The 21,748-nt window shown below is 34.8% G+C and overlaps 2 pseudogenes; both read right to left on the reverse strand.

Annotated features, from left to right (window-relative positions):
- Positions 1-3,870: 3,870 nt before the first annotated feature.
- On the reverse strand, positions 3,871-4,106 carry LOC113199363 (protein cornichon homolog 4 pseudogene; annotated as a pseudogene).
- Positions 4,107-18,437: 14,331 nt separating this feature from the next.
- On the reverse strand, positions 18,438-18,960 carry LOC113199364 (large ribosomal subunit protein uL29 pseudogene; annotated as a pseudogene).
- Between the last annotated feature and the right edge of the window lie 2,788 nt (positions 18,961-21,748).

Genomic DNA, 21,748 nt, shown 5'->3' on the forward strand with positions numbered 1-21,748 from the left:
CTTCCTCCTGTAAGTTGTTTATGTTAGATATTTTGGTCATAACAACAAAAAACTGATTAACATTGGGTGCCAAGGGTACTATTTTAATCCCCTCTCATGTTCTAAATAACCCACTAAGTAATGGGGTAGCTTTGAGCTGCTTACACATCTTCTTAGAATCTCTATTTTCATTTATTTTTAAAAAGGAGAAATAATTTGCTAGCAAATTATCAAGATTATTTGAGGCAACTTTTATAACAGCATTCTAGCAAAGTGCTTGGTACATACTATGTGCTCAACGAATGTTAATTTCCTTTCACCTTGAAAGTCCCTTCTGGTCTGACATTGTATGAAATCACAATTCTATTTAGATATTCTGAATGCAAACATTAAAAACCTAAACCTCTCAATCCTGCTGCTTTTGCCTTCCTCTCCTGTTTACTAATATCTGCCAGCATCAGCACCATTTTTTTTTGTATTCCAGACAGATCCTGAAGTTTTCTTTGTCTCCCTTTCTCTGTCAACTGCATCCAATTCAGAATGTACAGAGTGAGCATAGTACCACCCCGTAAGCTGGAAAGGAGGAATAAAATAAGTTGTCATTCTGAGAACTAAAGCAATTAACACATGAGAAAGTTGATTTTTGTTTTCTTCCTGGGTTAAAAGACTGGTGACTTTTACTTAAAGAGAATATTAATTTATGTAAAGGAAAATATTCGTCAGAAATTTGATCATCATGATTGGAAAGGATATAAAAATGAGGTGATCCCATTGACACCTAAAATCCAACATATACAAAAGTAAACTGTGCATCTTTTCCCTATACTTTCCTCACCCAGGACACCCACCTCACTGAGGAGCAGCACAGCCTCTCCAGTTACCTTAGGAGAACCTACTCCATTTCACTTCCAATCTCTAAATCCTGCCAATCCCCATCCTTAATAATGCTCAAATGTTTTCTCTCTGCACCATTGCCCTTCCTCAAGCCAGGCTCTGCCATTGCTCCCTGAAGGCTGGAGCAGTGTCCTGCTGATTTCTCAGGCTGTACTCTGATGCCTCTCATCCATTCTGCAGGCTGCTGCCACAGGGATCTTTCCAATTGTCTATGTTACTATGTTAAAATCCAGCTACTCTGCCCTCCTAACCCTCCCATACATCAAAAGAAGAGGAGAAATCTCTCCAAAATAAACTGCCACAAATCAATCTGCAGTATTGCCTTGATTAGAAAATAGGCAGCCAAAACCCTTGACTTGCTCGATATCACAGAAACTCTACCTTCTGTTGATCTTTCAAGAAACAATTATGAACCTAGCTTAGGAAAAGGAGCGATCCTTGAGTTTAGCAAGCTGGGCAGAATCTTTTCTCTTCATTTTATGAAAATATGTACATTTTCTTCCTGAATATGAAGGCAAGATCTGCATTTTAATTAGTCAAGAATTCACTCAGTTTATTTTCAGGGTCAAAATGTTTTTGTTCTGTTTCTTAAACAATTTTGGGGGGTTGTTGAAAGCCATCAGTGGGCTGTGTGTGGACTGTGTTAGCATCGTAGCCTAGAGAATAGGATAATCCGGTGTCTGGGAAGTTCCAGTGGACATTTCCCCTGGTTTACTGCCCAGAGACATGTGAATTTCTATTCCATGCTGCCTGGTCCTACACAGCACCAGAGATGGGGGCTCCAGCTTTAGCTGTACAGTCTCTCTGAGATGGGTGTGACAATCAATCTGCTGACTGCAAGACAACACGAAGCAAGACTCCACCCTTGAAACTTTACCCATCTTTGATGTACCCCCATAAATAAACCATGGAAGCCATTTTCTAATTATTCAGCTCCAGCTTCTGTGGGGGCTGGACCTATCAGGAGCTCCCGCTTTGAAACTACCTTTATGACTTTGTCTTTTGTTCTTTACTAATTATTCTAGACTTTAATTTCTCAGGTGGCTTACACCCTCCTTGGAAGGAAGAAGAACCCCCAAACAAGGCCCTGGCCACCTCCCCCATAGTGGGGGAACTCTATTCAATTTATCACTATTACTCTACCATCCCTTTAATTAGGAGACCTGATTCATAGTCGCATGTTATTTAAATTACTATATATTTCCTATCTTCATTATCTTAGGTTTAATTTTACTGTAAAATCTCTCCAAAATTCTGCAAATTAAACTATCTCAACATCTCTCTTTTCCAAAAAAAAAAAAAAATCTTTTCCTTTACTTTAGGTTGTGTCTTTGTAAATAAGTTTCCAGGATTTTTCTTTTCTTAAAGACAAATGCTGGAGGCTAATTATCCTCCCGCCATATGTTTTCTCTTCTCTTCCTTATTCCTCAAAACTATCACGCAGTTCTTCTGCAGTTGCTCTCGAAATTCATCTGACCTCTTCCCGTTGTATTTGCACACCTCCTAAACCCACCATCTGTCGTTGTCCTTCAGATGGTTACTAAATCCTGAATTCATTTTGAGGTCTTGCCATTTCTATAACTCTATTTCTCTCGGTTATATGATTCCCTGAACCTAATTTCCATTTCTTACTAACAGGAGGGAGTAAACTATTGTAAACAATATAAAACATCCTCTCTTCATTTATATGATGACAAGGAAAAGTTGCACTTTTCGCATTTCCTAAAAAGTGGTCTTCAGCAAGGACAAACGATGCTGGCACAGGAAGAAATGAGGACAGCTACTGAGGATGCTGAAAAGACAGTTTGGGTATGCCATGGTGAGGTTGAAGTCCTCTGGGGAGATGGGCTTGTCTTAGTCCTTTGGGGCTGCTAGTCTAAAAAACTTCATGAAGTGTGTAGCTTATAAACAACAGAAATTTATTTCTCATAGTTCCAGAGCCTGGGAAGTTTGGCACCAGGCAGCAGCAGATTAAGTGTCTGGTGAGAGCCAATCTCCTTAAATGAAGCAAGCAATACAGTTACAAAAATGACAAAACCTCAAAATAAATGCATGACTTATTTAACATTCATTTAATCCTTACAGCATCCTCACCTAGTGGAAGGGGCAGGTCTTCATGCCTTAATCACCTTTCAAAGGCTGTACCTCTAAATACCATCACATTGGAGATTAGGTTCTAATATCTGAATTTTGGGTTCAGTCTATAGCAGAACTCTAGCCCCTATCCCCCATGTTTTGTTTGTTTATTTGTTTTACAGATAAGGTCACAAACTGTGGAAGCATACTAGCCCTCCTTCAAATCTATGTTATACCTTATTTGTTCAGGCATACTTTCTTTTAGTAACCAATTTCTCCGGTCTTAATAAATTGGCCTAAATTAAACAGTGCTGCTAGTGTGACTTGTCTTTCAAAACTGAGGTTTCAGAGCATAGGACTTCATTTCAATATTTCATAATATGAAATACATGTTCTTTTTCTTCTAATGAGCACATACAATTTCAGGCATCTTGACACATCTTCTCTTAGTCTTCACTCTTTAGTTAGAAGCATTCCTATCTCTGTGTTCTGTTTTAAGACAGTAGCACTTAATTCCTTTAGGTGATTTGGTTGACTAGAGATGATTTTTCTCTACTTCTCTGTATCCTTACTAATCTATAACTACTCCCACAAGCTGAATTTCAGATGTAGATGAACCATACTTTTTTATGACAGTGGAACACTGTTTTCAATCAGATTCAAAATATTCAAATGTGAAAATATATCAATTTCCAGATAGATTGCTTAAGCATTAATGGCCCTTTTCTTTCCTTGCCAAAAGAGATAATTTCTTTTTTGTTTGTTAAATATTTTATATGGAAATTATACACAAAAATTGTTTCTTGTTCAAAGATGAAAATATATACTGCTATGGTCACGTTTTTAAGGATGATGTAATTGTCTCTGACTCTGGACTGTGCATGGTAGTGCAGGTTGACTCCAACCACAGCTTCTCCAACTTCAGTCATTTATCAAAGCTAAAAGCATACTGTAAAGATTCATGAAGAAACAGAGCAAGTGGAAACCAAGCTTGATCATGGCTTCTTTCACATGTGTCTTCGATTGAACTTGCTTGTGTACTTCTGTTGGATCAAACACTCACATGCTGCCACTTGGCACCGTAATGACTGATACGTATTTCAAGTAGCAACATCTAAGTTAAGAAGGAATAGGGACCAGTACAATGAAACAAGCATCAATACAGCAACAGTGATAAGGCCTATCAATTCTGGAATTACCCACTTGTTTAATTTTGAGAAACATGATCTAGCACTAATGTAATTACGCTCTAAATCAGACAATATAATTAGGAATAGACTGAGGATGACTAGTGCAAAATTGAGGAGCAAGATGAACAACTCCTCTTCCTCCTCTTACATGTAAAAACATTTTATAAAGTGAAAATCACTCTAAAATATAAACTAAATTTTTCCTGGTACGTGTTTACTACATGCTATATAGGTACCTCATATGTGTGTGTACTTATATCATATTTTAAAATATTTTTATATCATGTTTTTAATTATACATATAAGAAACATGTATATGTTTTTTAGGATGCTGTTAACATTAGTTTTCATTCCATGGACTATCTAATTGATCTTATAAAGTCAGCTTGAAAGCATGACAGATGGCAGGAAAATAATATTTAGTGTTAAGACTGTGTCATAAATCATTCACAAGTGAATAATTTATCCTTCACAGATAATCAGGGGTTGACAGTACCACAACATGAGGACTGATAGAAAGTGTAGTTTGGGAGATATATTTGTCAGAACTATTCTATTGAAAGTCACAAATTCTCAAACTACTTTGTTTAAGCACCAAAGAGCATTTTATTTTCTCACAACCTTGAGAAATTCACATAATAGAAGGAACTAAATATGGAGTTGGTGATGAAAAGTAGTTTCATTTTTTTTTTTGCAAAATTAAAAAACAAAGTAACTTGTTTAAAAATTATGAAGACTTTCCAGATGGCACAGCATTAAACCAAGTGAGGGCCCTTAGAAATTCAAAACTGTGTGTGACTATAAAGGCTGTATGTCGGTAAAGTTGGTGCTGCTAGAGATTCAAGTCATCCAGGACCTTACTCCTTGTTCTCCCTGACTCATCTCACATGGGCTTTTCTTTACTTCTTTCTGTTTACCTATTTCTCTCTACTGCAGAGGAGCTTAGTTAGTCTTCTCTGGTAACTCATGCAAATAGTTTTAGAAAGGGCTCTGATTGGTCAGGGTTAAGTGAAATGACTAAGTATGTCGAGGGGACCTGAAGGGGATTGGCTGAATCACACACGTGGGAGGGACCCATACATCCAAACTGGGTGATGTTTCTCAAAGGAAATTGTGATGCTTGTTAGTCTGTTAGCTCTTACCAATAACACAATACCACAGAGTGGGTGAGTTATAAAAATATGACATATAGTTTAGCTCATTGTTCTGAAGTCCAGAGTTGATAGGCCACACCTGGTAATGTCCTTCTTGCTGACAGAGTCCCCAGCTATCATAGGGAATCCTACAGCCAGTGATTTTTCTCACAACATTGAGAAGTTCACATAATAGAAGGAACTAAATCTGGAGAAAGAGAGTGCATGAGTGCTGTCTCTTATGGTTTATTTCCTTCTTAGAAGCTACTAGTATTCAATTATTGGGGCTCCTAAACATCTCTCAGAGACCTACCTTTAGTCAGATTTATTTTCCTTCCTCTTACTATCTCAGAATAGGGATCAAATTTTACTGCATGAATATTTAGGGGATATGCTCAAATCATATACAAACAGTACAGCAATATTATTATCAGCAAAAATAAGGCATACCAGTATCCTGAATGTGCAAAACTGACATCACTGCATAAAACCCAATGGGTTTGACTTGTCACTATACTAGTTATTATGTAACTATTTTTTAACTTTTCTAATCCACAGTTGTTGATGGTTAATATCACATTATGACCACTCAATACATATTAGTTTCTTTCACATTATCTAGTGTAGGCATGGGCCTCAGAGTATAAAATAATTTAATTCTTACTTTGGTATGAAGATACAGTTTGTAAATTTATATGTACAGATGAGCTGTATAGTGATTCTGACTGACTCTAACCCTTTCTTGCAAAACCTGCACATAGAATGGTTGAGAGAAACCTGAGGGACAAACGGCAGGTCTGATGACAAGAAACTTCCACTTACAATATGAAGGCTATTAAGTTTTTCCAGAATAGCTTTCCCTGCTTGGTTGATAACCTCCAATGATAACCAAAGCTCTTCTGAAGATCTAGAGATTGCCTTAGGGAATTTAAAAAATTTATCAAATATAACTTTCCTAAGAATCCTAGGGCAAGCTCTTTTCTGGAAGTTCCCTGATGACCATTACCTATTCAGGTATCCAGCCTGTTTTATTTCTGTGCTTTTCTCATTCAACTTTCTGAACTATATTCTAGAGCTTCTTTTCTTTTACACATGGGCATGCTGGTTACACCTTTAATGCATTATTGAAAGTTTATTGAAGATTAAAAAAAGGTTTTCACACCTTGGAGAAAAAGAAAGAAATTTAATTTCTAGAAAAACTGGATAGGGAAGCAAGAGAATTGGTGAAAAGATACAAGTGGAATCAACATTTTGCTTTCGTTACAGGGTCAGAGTAACTTGGGAAATTGATCAATCATCAATATAAACAGCCAACTTTCTTAAAGGCTAAATGTTTTGAAGACTATTTAACTACCTTGATTCTTTTCTCTGCTTTATTTTTAGTAGTATAAACTATAACTTCATAATTAAATGAAGTAGTAAAAATTTTTAATCATGATAAGGTGTTTTGTGTGTGTTTGTGTGTGTACGTGCATGTTTGTAAAATATACAGAACTCAAAGGATATTCTAAAGCTTTTTAATGTGTGATAACTAAATATTGACTTTTTTTCTGAGCAGAAAGCATGCTAAGTGTTAAATACATGACCTTTCTTTCTTTCTTTCCTTGTTTCTTTTTTCTTTCTTTCACTCTGAGTAGTAAAGCCTTTATGATAGTCCTGGGAAAACAATCATCATACATGCAAAGTGGAATCCCCATGCCTACAGTGATAGCTAGGACCAGACAAATAGCCTATTTTCCTTAATTACTGTGTATAAGATTGGACAGCAGATGTTCTACATGTGGCTTACTAATTTATTTCATTCTTTCTGTCCATTTACATGAGCTATTCTGAAAATTGGTATTGAGAAAGTATAATCAAATCTTTTTCTCCTCTTCATGAAAAACAATCTAATCTCTCACATTAATATATCATCTTTCAGTATCAAAATTTGGGGAGAAGAGTGCTTAATACAAACTACAACCTACCTATGCACAAATAAAAAATCCACATCATTTTTCAGCTCCATACCAAAATGCAGAACAGCAGCAGGAAAACAAATACACACAGCTGCTACTGCACCATCATGCTCTCTAAGATTTTCTAAAAACCATAAAGGTTATTTAGTCTTTACTCATAAGTTCTGGCGAATTTGATCATTCCCTCTCCCATACTGGTGTACATTCACACAATCCCTAGAAGTCTGGAAATTTGCCCACAGTTATATTTAGAGCAATGAGTTAAACATGGCTAGTTTTGAAAGAAATGAATGATTTCTACTTAAATTATGCAACATCAAGCATATTCTAGAAAACCTTTTAAATCAGGATCCATTTTTCTATTATACCTACCTAATACTAGCAATGCTAAAGTGCCTTGGCCTACTTAAGAAGGGAACTGACATGCTTTTCCATTATATAGTATAGCTGACCATAGACTATTTAAATTGGTTTCAAATTTTAGGTTAATGTTCTTACTGCTGTCCTGCTACTTACCTTAATTCATCTTAGTATTTTATGATGTTAGATATTACTGTCTGCATAATGAGCAAAGAAGTTAAAATGTAATGCCTCCTTTCTCCTCATTAATGCTGCTACTAAACTTCACTTCTTAAGGACAAATGACCATATTATACACTTATTTTGAAACAGATAATTGTATTGTTGAATGATACTGCCTTGTATGATACTTTAATTGTAATGTATAACTCAATTGCAAGGCCTAAAGGATATGTACTAAGTTTACCATTTTGAAAAATTATAAAAATAAAATAAATGTGGTCATAAAAAATCAAATATTATAAAAAATTATAAAGTATCATGTACAAATTCCCATTCTCTACTCCTACTTCTTTTTTAGCAGAGTTAACCAGGTTTAACTGTTTCCATTTCAAGTTCTTCTGGTCATTACCTTTATAATACTGAATATTATGCTTATGTCTCATTTTCTCAGTTTCTTAGTGCTTAAGGAAAGATGAGAAAATGAGCTTACTCCTACTCCTGCCATCTCCTTTCCTTCTCTCAATTTTTGCAATTTATTTTTTTTATTTTTGTTCAGTTTACTGCCTTTATTTTTATTTGAATGTATATACACTAATGTATTTATATTTATCTAAATACATAAATGTAATAATGTTTTATCTTAATTTGGTCACTTTCTTTCACTTTCCTTTCTTTTGCCTAATTCTCCCTCCCTTCACTTCAGAAATAATCTCTCACCACCAATATATATTTACAATCTATTAAGTATTCCTCTACCTTCTTCATGATATATAACCATATAAATGTACTTTAACAGATATGAAATTTCAGTTTTACAGATAAAAAAAAGTTCTCTCTATATCTGTTGCACAACAATATAGACTACTTAACATTACTGGACTGGATACTTAAAAATGGTTGATGAAAGCAAGGCATAGTGGTGTATACCTGTACTCCCAGCAGCTCAGATGTCTGAGGTGGGATGATTGCAAGTTTGAGGCCAGCCTGGACAACTTAGCAAGATCTCATTTCAAATAATAAAAATAAAAAATGGTTCGGGGTAAGAAAGACCCTGTGTTTGATCCCCAGCACAGCAGAAGGGGGAAAAAAAGTTGATGATACATTTTATATAAGTTTTTTAAACACAACTAAAAATAAAAATATATGATTATATAATCATGCATATATGTAGATATACAGTAAAATGTCACTTTGAACAGTTCACAGATAAATGAATTTCAGTTACAACCATTCAGAACCAAACAAGTTTAGTTGCCATGATCTATATGTCAATTTTTAAAATTAACTGTGTTCTTTGCTCATTTTATAAATTGAGATGTCTTTTTCCTTATTCATCTTGAGCTCTTCATAATTATCCATTGAATAGCCAATAAGTGTGTGAAAGAAAAGTAATTTGGATGGAGTCAGGACTTGCTTTATTATATAACAGAGCATGCACCCGTCAAATCAATAAGGTACTGGTACACAATCTGCAGAACACAATAATTCCCAGAAATGAATCCAAGTGTATATGATCATTCCTTAAATGTGTAAGTGGGAAAATTATAGATTATTTAATACGTTTTTCTGGAAAAAATGGTCATATGAGAAAAGTAAATTATCCCCTTTTTAAACAAAGTTTCATATAAAGTTATAAATATAAAATAAAAAGCATTCTCACACAAAAAACTAGGATACTGTATGTAGAATCTGTGGATAGGAAAACTAAAATTTCTGACCGTATTGATGAGATATTTGACTATACAAAAATTAAAATGTTATAAAAATTCTATGACAAAAAATTTGATAGCTAACTTCTTAACACAGTCAGTAACAAATTATGTACTTAATGTGTGTAAATACCTATTAAATGTGTATTCAACATTTTTGTTGTATAATAAATTGCCTCCTAATAAATATATTATGCCAAAAATAAATATAATAAGAAAATATATTATCTCAGTGGCTTTGGGTCAGGAATCTATGGTTTAGCCAGGTACCTCTGGCTTAAGATTTCTCAGAAGGTGGCAGTCAAATGATTATCCAGGACTTCAGTCTCACCTGAAGGCTCACTCCTAGGGAGAAGGATCACTTGCAGACCTTTCCACAGAATTTGTCTTGCAATCTGGCAGCTAAGTGATCCAAGAAAGCAAGAGGAAACACCCAAGGTAGAAGTCACAGTCTTTGTTGTAATCTAGTCTTAAGTGTCATCCTAGCATATCTGGGTTCTGTTTTTAAATGCTCAAGGTGAGAGGATTCCACAAAGATAGTACTACCAGGAGGCAGTGATTACTGGGGATGATCTGAGAGGTTGCTACCACAATTAATTTTAAGTAATGTACATAATTAAATCTTATTTCACTATTTCATCATGTTTCAGATAATATCTCTTAACTACCATGAGAAAATTACTTCCTTGCACCTCTCTGTTGGTAGTTCCCACCTGTCATTTCTATCAATTAGAGTATTGTGTTTACATGGTCAAGGCTTATATAATTTACCTGATAGACATGATTAAATCATAGACTCTTTCAAGTACAAGATCCAGAAATAGATAGAAAGTCTTCTCCATCACCTTCTGATTTAAGGAGGGCTTATTCCAGCAGGCAGCCTCTACTTTAGAAACCTTAGACCTTTTCTGGCTGAATATTCCATTTTTTTAAGCCTGTGGATGGGGATAAATAAACTTGCACAGCTGGCCTCTAGATATTGCTTCATATAAACACCATGACTTCCGTCTCACTTCTCACTCCCTATTTCTAAACCTGTCAATAGCAAATCTGAAGTCCTCCAGGACATGACAGGAAAGAACCATGCTCACATCTACTCTGGCCTTTCTGTGCAGGTTTTGGTCTCTAAATGTGTCCACTTCTACTCATTCATCAATATGTTTCCAACTACTTTCTATCATCTAGTAAAAATATCTTATCTTTGATGTTCCCTCTATTATTTTTAATTATCTATGAATATATTCTCCTGTGTATTTCTTTAGTAATATTTGAATGAAATTCTGGGAAGAGTGGAAGGGTTGTTTTGTGTTTTGAGACCGAACCCAGGGGCACTTAACCACTGAACCACATGCCCAGCCCTTGTGATTTTTAATCTTGAGACAGGATCTCACTTAGTTGCTGAGACTATCCTCAAACTTGTGAACCTCCTGCTTCAGCCTCTTGAGCTGCTGGGATTATAAGTGTGCACAACCATGCCTGGTTGAAAAGGAAAATTTTTTTGGCTCCAGGTGCCACAGTGGAATAGAACCAATCTTACTGTCTACAAAGTAGTTAATGAATGCTTATAAGAGGAATAAATTCAGTAATAAATGAATGGATCAAAGTGGATATGTTATACTAGTTTTCTATCGCTGTCAAAACAAATTACCACAAACTAGACTTAAAACAACAAATGGATTGCCATACTGTTAGGAAGGTCATAAGTTTGAAATGGGTCTCACTGGTCTAAAATCAATGTGTCAGTAGGGCCACATTTCTTTCTAGAGGTTGTAAGGGAGAACTCATTTCTGCATTCATCCAGGTTATTGTCAGAATTCATGTCTTTGCTTTGTAGTTGGAGTTTCCCATTTTTTTTTTTTTTTTACTGACCATCACACTGGTCCCAGCCTTTACAGATCACTCAGATGTCTTGCCTTAGAACCTCTTTTCTCCATCTTTAAATCCAGCAGTATCAGGTCAAGACCCTCTCAAACTTCAAATCTTGCCAGCCTCTTCATCTTTTATTGATCTCTGATGGACACTTCAATTCCTCTTCTGCTTTTACAGGCCCCTGTAATTACATTGAGCCATTTTAAGAATCAAGAATAATCTCCCTATTTTAGAGTCAACTGACTAGCAAAGTTCATTCCATCTGCACCCTTAACTTTGTTTTCTCATGAAAGACAACAGACACATAGGTTCCAGAGAGTAGGGGGTGGAAATCTTTGAGGAGCCTATCACAGTGAATAATATCTATATTAGTCCATTTTCAGTTGCTGATAACACAATATAGTCCTTTTTAATTTTTATTTTGAGACAGGGTCTCACTAAGTTGCAGAGGCTGGTCTCTATCTTGTGATTGTCCTGCCTGAGTCACCTGAGTCACTGGGATTATAGGCATGTACCACGACACCTGGTTGTTGATGACCTTCTTGGCTGGCAGAGTCCTGAGGCAGTGCTGGCATCACACAGCCAGAGACACAGTGCACCTGAGTCTATTGTCTGTTCTCTCTCTCTCTTGTGTTAAAGTCACCAGGATTCAATTACTCCCTGATGACCTCGTCTGTTACACTTTAGATGTGAAGCGCCCTCCAAAGCTCATGTGTGAGAAAATGCAAGAATTTTCAGAGGTGAAATGATAATATTAGGCATGTTGTGACCTGATTGGTAGATTAATTCACTGATATGGATTAACTGGGCAGTAACTATAGGGTGGTTGGAGGAACTAGGTCACTGGGGTGGGTAGGACTTTGGAGTTTATATTTTGTCCTGGGTTAGCAGAGCTCTGTCTGCTTTATGTTGCCATGCTCTGAGCTGCTTTGCTCCTCCATCCCCTTCTGTCATGATGTTCTCCCTCACCTTAGGCCCAGAGCTGTGGGGTCAGCCAACCATGGACTGAGACCTCTGAAACTAGGAGCCTAATTAAACTTTCCCTTTTTGATGCGGTTCTTGTCAAGTATATTGGTCACAGTGATGAAAAAGCTGACTAAAACACTGTCTAATCCTAACCACTTCCCAAAGGCACTGCCCTTAAATGCTTATAGAGGACTATGTTTCTGTGCTCTTAATAGTTCACAATAGGGATTCAGTTTTAGCTTGAGTTTTAGGACAGGGTAAACCATATTCAAACTGTAGTAATACCCAATGCCATTTACTTGAAAATGCAAGTGTCCAATTCTCCTTATTTAGAAGAGGTATATAAAGGTTGTTACGACTTCAAGAAGATCATTAGGAAGACGAGAAAGTGTGCTTGACTGAGAAAGGCAGCTGAGAGGGAGATAGCGATAAAAAAGAAAGTATGAAACATTAATTCTTAATCATAGAGGTGGAATAAACAGCTGTTGACTAAATGTCTTGTTTTAGGTCATTCCATTTGTGAGAAACCAAAGTATTCTTATAATTGAACTGTTATTTACAAATTAAGGCAAATTAATAATTAACTCAAAGAAATATATAGTACTGGAACTAAAAACAGGTATGAAAAAATTAACTTACTATGATTTGCAAAACAGATTTTTTTAAAATTGAAGATATTTACAGTAGAACTATAATGAACTGAGATCTAAAAATATATTTTTTAAAGAGTCAACATATATAATGAATAACAATTTACTGGTGCATGTGAAAATAATTAGTTTTATAATATTTAATTATCCCTTTTAATCTAAAAACAAAATCATTCACAAAATCCTCATTTCCATATTTGCAGTATGATAAAGCCAAATGTTATGTTCTATATAATAGTGACTATCATTTTTTCTATCATAAAGAAAAAAGTGGGCTGATGATGTAGTTTAGAGGTAGAGCACTTGACTGGCCCTAGGTTCAATCCCCAGCACTGGGAAAAAAAGTGCTTTTCATGGCATAGTATATCTGAAAAATGTTCCTTTATTGTTGCTATAAAGATATTTGTGTGATAAAATACATTAGTATTAGTAAAGAAATTTGCAGTTATCTTGCACATTTCTAATTCTATACAAACTATCATTAGTTGATACTTGCTTCTAATACCAGGTAAAGTGAAGCTAAGCAATAGGTTTAAATTTTTACTTAAAGGTTGACTATGTGTCAGTGTTGCTTTGCTAGGCAGACAAAAATAAATAAGTATATTCTATATTTCACTGATGAACACATAAGTAAATACAATTCATCCACAGTGCTACATGATCTATATATAGTGCTTACTGAGGAATTATGTTGTTAAGAAATATACCTTTATCATGCATTGAAAGCTGTTGTGAATATAATTTTGCTAGCATTTCCTGTGAATTGTAGATATATTATATGATTAAAATAAAAAGTAAGTATGACTCATTAGGTTTAAATATGTGCTTGATGTTCATATTTACTGTTAAAATTGCAAAAATTACTCAAAGTAGATTTCAAACATCTTTAAGGGGTGCTAATATTATTTAATAAAATTCTTCTAAATTCTTTGTTCAGAATGAAATTTCTAGGTAATATTATTTTTTTAATGACTACAATATTATCTTGACATCAAATTATGATTATAGGTTTATGAGCATTTTTATAATGTCAGAATTTTAATATTTTAATTGTGAATTCTTAATATGAATTCATTCTTCTGTGCTAACTCTGACATCTTTTTTTTAAATAAGAGAATATGTACTTTTATCTTAAGCAGAACAGAGTCAGTATTTATGCTCTTAAAAATACCACTTGTTTTATTTGGGACCTCTTATAAAAGGTGTTGGATGAACTGAGAACATTTTAGTTTGTCCTAGGACTTTATCAGGAGGAGAACAATGACTAACACTGTCCTTTTTTCTTTCTAATTGTGCATTTCTTGAAGACTTCTTTCACATGCCATCTAAAAGATACCAAAACTAAACTCATGTGAGAAATGTCATCCTTTTATGTTTCAGAGCTTTGGTTTTTCAACTCTAGTGGACCCTTAACATACATTTGCAAAGCCCCCTTTTCCTAAATACCACCCTAGCGCATAATTTTCCCCATGAAATAGCCATATAAGTCATTAACTACAATGTTTCTATGTTTGTGAGTTGCTCTGTGTAAGGACATAAAAGTTTCTAAGCACAGAATGGATTTGAATGTGCATAGAGGATGGGTGGTCTGCCTCACTCACTAGCTAAGGGTGAGCTACTGTATAACACAAAAAACTAAATCTGGCATCCCCAGGAAAATTAAAAATTGCTGTATGAGATAAGAACTTGGGATCATTCATATAATTATTCTAAAGTAGAAAAGTCAAATATATGAATGCTTGAAAATAATTTATTACATATGATTGTCCAATGAAAGTTTATAACTAATATTACTTGTAAAATTCTGAGGGAAGGAAAGGGTGCTCTCTTCAAATAAGTAAGAACTAAACAGATGACTTTAGGAAAGATTTAGGAAATTTGGACAATTAAGAGAAATGTACTGATACAACTTGCTGTACCAGGAGAGCCCTTGGATATATTAGAGATTTAGACATAAATTCTAATTCATCCACATCACTTCTTCTCCTGGGTCTCTTGAATTCTATAAATGACAGATTATGCTCAACCCTATATCACACCCTTGGCACAATTTTAACCAGGAACCTATCAAGATAGCAACAGAAGAGTGTCAATATTGGCACAGGTTTGAGGACTTCGGCATTTAAGATTTGGGAAGAAGAGCTAGGTCTTGAATTGACCTTGTCATTACCATCTGTGGGTTGCATTCAGCTCTCTGTTGCTCTAATTTTCTGTTTCTGTCTCCTCTAGAGCATCACCAAACCTGACTTTTGACTTTACCTATTCACATAACTACCATACACAGAAAATGTATTTCAGGCCTGTTGGCTTATTGTCTGTTAAGATCTTCTGTTTATGCCTCCAGATCCACTGTTTACCTTTCTCCATCCAGCTGTGTCCTAGGAGTCTGGCCTGCATTGACTCTAGCTGTGAACTTCTTTGCTTCCTGGCTTTCAGTTGTGTTCAGTTAAGGGGAGCCTTATGATGAGTTTAACAAGAGTAAGAGGATGAGCTTGAAGTATTAATTCTACCATTTCTCCCCTTAAGCACAAATTTTCAATGGATGGTTGGGGAGGAACCTCTGTTAAGGTGAAAACTGGTAGTTAAAGCAAAGGGGGAAAAAGTCTTTGTCATTGAGTGGTGTGTGGTTCTTTAAAAGGCCACAGTACAGAAACATGTATGCACTAAATCTGTAATATTAAATATTCATGGAGGAGATGTGATTAGGTATGAAGTATCTATAACTGCTCCATGGGGAGGTAATAAGGACAGGTTGTCTTACAGAGGCACGGTGACCTGGCTGAATTCTCCAACTCAAGATGAGGTCCTGAGATGATGGAGAAAGTACAAAGGTGACAAAGAGAGATGGTGAAAGAGCTTATAGGGGCTTTCTTAATTAACTTTAACCACTCATAAGTGATAAAGAGAACTAAAGCATCTAAGAGAAGAATAACAAGACCTCTTTCTCATCCTTTCTCCAACCTCCATACTTGCACCTAATCTTATTTTAATTAACATCTTTCCCTGGACCAAACCTTTTCCTATAAATCAAATAATACCACGTTTTCTGATCCTACATAAAGAGGGAGTTTAAGTAAAAAGTAATGCCTATGGAGTTTGTTATAATTTACATAGTTTTCAATTATATGCTTTTATTTTCAAATTACTTCTTATATTAATATTTGATAGATGAATATACAACTCACAGATTGCTTACATTATCTGTTACTCTTTTGATCTGGAAGGTCTCTTGAAGTCTCCCGGGTACAGAGGTGTGTAGTACTTTTTGGTCAATGAGTGGATCATAAGGGCTCTAACCCCATCAGTGGATTAGTCTGTTAGTCCATTCCAAAGCTAATGGACTAGTGGGAGGCCAGACCTAGTTGGAGAGAGTAGGTTACTGGGGAAGTACCCTGGAAGGGTTTTCTTCTCCCTAGCCCCTTTGCATCCCCTGCCCTAGCCTCCGGCTTCCCAGCCTCCATGAGCTGAACATCTTTCCTCTGCCATGCCCTTCTGCCTTGATGTTCTTCCTTGCCTTAGGCATACAGCTGTGGAGCTGGGAAACCATGGACTGAATACTCTGAAACTGGGAGCCAAAATAAACCTTTTCTCCTCTACGTTGTTCTCGACAGGTCTTTTGGTCACAGTAACAAATAGCTGACTAATGCACCATCCAAGATCACAACTACTAAATAGTAGTGCTAAAGCTCAAATTCTTAAAATTTGGTGCTTTGTCAATTTTAGCAAGTTGCCTCAAGTTATTTGCTAAAAGGAAGAGAAAATTCCAGCATTCAAATGATCTTCAGAATGAATCATTTTATTCTTAAATTAGTTCTTCATCTGAAATGTTAGATACTTAGATGGTACAAAAGGGATAGAAGACAATGACTATTTAAGAATTTTTTAAAATATGCTTTTTTGGGGTAAAATATAAATAAATGTTTTATAAAATACTATGTATATCAAAGTAGATATAGGCACAGAAAATTATCCACTCCAGTATAATCATAGAGACTTGGTTTTATAAGAACTCATGAAAAAATACCAAATAATTCAAATGCCTAGAAGAAAAAAAATGTGTTGAAATCAACATGTACAAAAGTTATTATTTCTAAGAGATTTTAATTAAAACCCAGTACATATTTTAACTTGTTTAGGAATGAAAACTCATTAGAACAGATAGTTGAGTATATACTGCTGAAAGATTTTTTAACAAATAAAATCTGTGTGTGAAATGAGACTGTGACAAGGAAGCAAAGCAAACACATCAGATAAGGAGACAACACTTTAGTTGAAAAGATTTGTGTTTGCAAGTAAGCATGATACTCTAATAACATAAAGGATTAACACTAATCAGTAGGGTGTTAACAAATATATCAGGGGAAGGAGATACACAAAAAGAAAGCAAGTTTGCTAATAAATGCGGACAAGCACAAAATTAATTACATCTTTTAAATGCCTGTACCACTGAAGTCATTTTTTAAAAAAAAATTTTACAAGAAAAATGAAGTTGTACAATGTAGACATAATAAAGATCTTGCCAAAGTAACAACTGATAACAAGCATGATAAGGAAGCAAGGTATTCTAGACACATAGAAATCAGCAGTCACAAATAACCTGATGGGAGATAAAAAGAAATTAGACAGAGGGCTTACTGGGTTCCTTATAAATTTACTTGTTAAAACTGGTGAACATCTTTAGAAAGCATTTGTTGAAAAGAATTTTGCACTACTGAAGGAAAAGGTCAAGGGGAAAAAAAATAGAGGGAATGACCATCTGGGAGACACGTTGTTAACTGTTAGCAATATAGTGGTTTCATCACCACAGGAGAAAAACTGTGTATCAGAAGAAAAACGGTTCCAAGAAAAATGAATAGTAACACATTATCAAGATTAAAAAAAATCCCATTCAGAATTATCTTTTTTTATAGAATTATCTAGAAAATGTTTGGTATTTCAACATTAATGACATTTCTGTGCAGTTTTCCTGAACTTTTTGTTGGACAAAAATGAATTTGATTTAGATAAACTGTGGTCAAGAGGAATCAAAGTTTCCTGACTGTCTGTAGTAAAGATTATAAGATGAGAATATATCAGATATTTTTGATACACACTACTTGACTTTATCAGGTTAAAAAAAACATAGTACCTACAGTTTTAACTTTTAAGCAAGCTATTTTAGCAAAACCAAATGAAAGATTTCCAGCATTCCAGCTATCTGACATTTTGAAATAGTTAGTACAATAATATATATATATATATATATATATATATATATATATATATATATATATTGTTGTACATAAACACACAGTATCTTTATTTATTTTATGTGGTATTGAGGATAGAGCCCAGCACCACTTGCCTTGCATGCGATGCAAGCAATTTACCACTGAGCCCCAGCCCCAGCCCTAGTACAACATTTTTTGAGCTGAAAGATTTTTTAAAATAAATACATTGATTTTACTTACATTCATAGATTAATAATTCTTGAAAGTACTGTTTGATGAAGTTAAGTTTCACTTGGTAAAAGTAGATCAGAGGACAAGTCAACAAGTATGATTTTAAAATTTGATTGATTCATTTTAATAGCTGTGTAATACTCCACAGTTTCTTGGACCATTTTTTGTTTTGTTGTGGTTTTGCCAGTTTTACGTCTTATGGCACCCTTGACACTTAGGCCTTGCCTCCAGTTATGCAGAGGGTACACCTGCTCTTTCCTTTCTTGCTTCTTGGTCTTCAGGTTCTCCTCGTACTTGCTGATCCTGCAGTACATGGCTGGTGTCTTCATGGGTGTGAGGTCCAGGGGCTTCTACTTGTTGCCTTTATATTATTTCCTGAAGTTTTCTTTCTGAATCTGGTTAATCACTATAATAACACAAGCAATGGATTTGCTCACATCTGAATCTCAAGTTGGATACAGTGCTACCTGTCACTCTGGTACCATGCAGCTGGACCAGCTCCATTGGCAGGTGGTCTAAGTGTTTCTGCAGCTCCTTCTTGCTGTGAAAGTCAGGATCCTTAATCTTGGCCATAGTTGCTCAATCTTCCATTTTCCATGCAGATGGAAAGAGAGTACCTAGCTATTTTAAGTGGGGATATTAAGTGGAGAATTTATAGTAGTATTTAAGTGGAGAATTTATAGTAGTATTTCAAGTTTTCTTTCTTTCTTTTCTTTTCTTTTTTGTGGTGCTGGGTATTGAACCCAGGGCCTTGTGCATGAAAGGCAAGTACTCTACCAACTGAGATATATCCCCAGCCCTGTAGTAGTATTTCAAAAATCATTCATTAATGTCAGTTCATCAGTACTTTTGAAAGTTACTGATATTGAAAAAGATGCCACATTAAAATAGTTTTACCTATAAAACCATTACAAGGCATGGATTTCTTCTTTTATCATCTGCCTCCTCCCAACATACACATACACAAATGTCAACTATGGGAGGTGAAGAATGTATTAACTGTGACAATGAATACAAATATATGAGCTCTATCAAGTCATGTTGCACACCTTGAATACCTTTTGTATCTTGTATACCTTGAATATATTGCACATATACAATATAATACAAAATATATATGCACAATATATTCAAGGTAAGCAAACATATCTGTCAAGTAAATATTTAAAATTGAAAAAATTAAATCACATATGAAGACCATGACAATTATTTCATTTTTAATGAATTCAAAGTAGTGTTTGTATTTATAAAATACCAAATCACTGGTTGATTTCATTAATTTATACAAACAATTGCTCACTTAATAGCCAGTTTAATTACTTACACAGACTTTACTATTCATTTTAGCCAAAATGTTTGATCTGGGAGTTGAGTGTAAATTCTGTGCCAGTATTCCCCCTGTTTATCTTGGAGGATACATTTCCCTCAGAGACTCAAGGTATGTGCCTGCCTAACAAAGCACACTAACTTTCAACGGACACAGAGGTAATTCTGGTGTGCCCAACAGTGATTTGACTCCTGTCACATATGTCTAACAGCAAGAGGCTACATTGAAAGAAACTGTCTGGAGACTAAGTGTTCTGAATTCTCTTGAAAATTCAAACAGTTCTGCAAAGGACAAGAATAGCAAAAGAGAAGTCTCAGGTGAATGGGTTTTGGAGAGTCTATTAGTTTGTAGAAGAAAAAGATGCCAGATGTGAAATATAATTCACTAGTGGAACCACAAACATTAAATGAGTGTGCTTTTGTGGGCACATAGTGCTATAAATGTTGCTCTATAACTACAGAAATCCATTCAATTATGCCTGACAGCTTTTAAAGATGCTGAATCTTCAGTTAAATCAAAGTACATGTATTTATTTATTATGAAATAAAGTCTGCTGGCATGTGTCACTGAAAAGGTCTTTTTAAAAAAACTTTTTTATATAATTCAAACTTTCAGATATCACATTTTACAAATTACATACAGCCCCCAAATTAGCAGCTGGAGTAATACCTAAATCAGAAAATTTAAAGGAATGATTGACATACTTGACAATTTCATAAGTCAGTGAAACCATAAAAGCAAAATAAAAAGAAAAACTACATAAAAAAGATAAGTATGGAACAAAACTTGTGGAGGCACGTAAAGGCTAATAAAAAAATGGAAAAATGGGCTGAGAATGTGATAGAAGAATATAAAGAAGAAATAGAAATGGTCAATAGACATAAGAAAGGATGATTAACCTGATTGATCAAATGTTTAAAAAATATCCATTTGATGTTATTTTGGTTTATAAAGAGAGTAAAAAAAAAGAATTAATGTTTATAATTGGACAGTATAGATAAACTAATTGGGGAATATAAATATGCAAGTGTTTTTACAATTGGTGGGATGATTTCCCTTTTCATCCGTAAAAGAAAATCAATCCAGCAATAAGTTTCCATATCTAAAATATGTGTGCATTTAACCTACAATAATTGTCACAGGAGACTTTCTTTAACGAATTGAATAATACTGGTCAAAATGTATGCACAAGAGTATTTGTTTCTGGGCTGGAGCTGTATGTAGCTCAGTGGCATAGCGCTTGCCTAGTGTGCATGAGGCACTGGATTCGATCCTCAGCACCACATAAAAATAAGCAAGTAAAATAAAGACATTTTGTCCATCTACAACTACAAAAAAAATTTAATAGAAAAAGAATATTTTTTTCTGCATTTTTTTCTAAAAAAATTTTTAGTTGTAGTTGGACACAATATCTTTATTTTATTTATTTATTTTTATGTGGTGCTGAGGATCGAACCCAGTGCCTCGCACGTGCTAGGCAAGTGTTCTACCACTGAGTCCCATCCCCAGCCCTGTCGTTTCTGCATATTAATAAAATTAAGCATTAATCAAAATGTTCATCAAAAGGAAATCAGGTCAATAAATTCTGGAGAGGCCATTTAATAAAATATTCTTCAGTCATTAAAAATGTTGATGGAGATCTATATGAACAAGGTTAAGCTGCAAAGATGCTAACCCAGGTTTTCTCCCCACCTATCATTAAATCAATGCATTCATTGACCCAGGAAAAAGACAAAAAATAACTGTGAACAAATGTTTATAAATAAAATTTTAAACTTTAAATCAAAAAGCTTTAGGTTTGCAAGAGCTGAACTTTTTGAGAGAAAGATTCTTAGTTTGAAAAAATTTGGCTTTGCATATTAAAAGCTAAAACCCTGAAGTTTTAAGAACAACAACAACAACAAAAAAAAGGATTTGGAAGAATGGTGTCTAATATTTTCCCCTTACTGAACAGAAAAAGAGAATTATTTTTCAGAAAGTAGAGTTATAGAGTTTGCTGGTAGTATTGGTCTCTGAGAAGTAATATGGTTTTTT

This window comes from Urocitellus parryii, chromosome 2 (assembly GCF_045843805.1).
Source record: "Urocitellus parryii isolate mUroPar1 chromosome 2, mUroPar1.hap1, whole genome shotgun sequence".
NCBI lineage: Eukaryota > Metazoa > Chordata > Mammalia > Rodentia > Sciuridae > Urocitellus > Urocitellus parryii.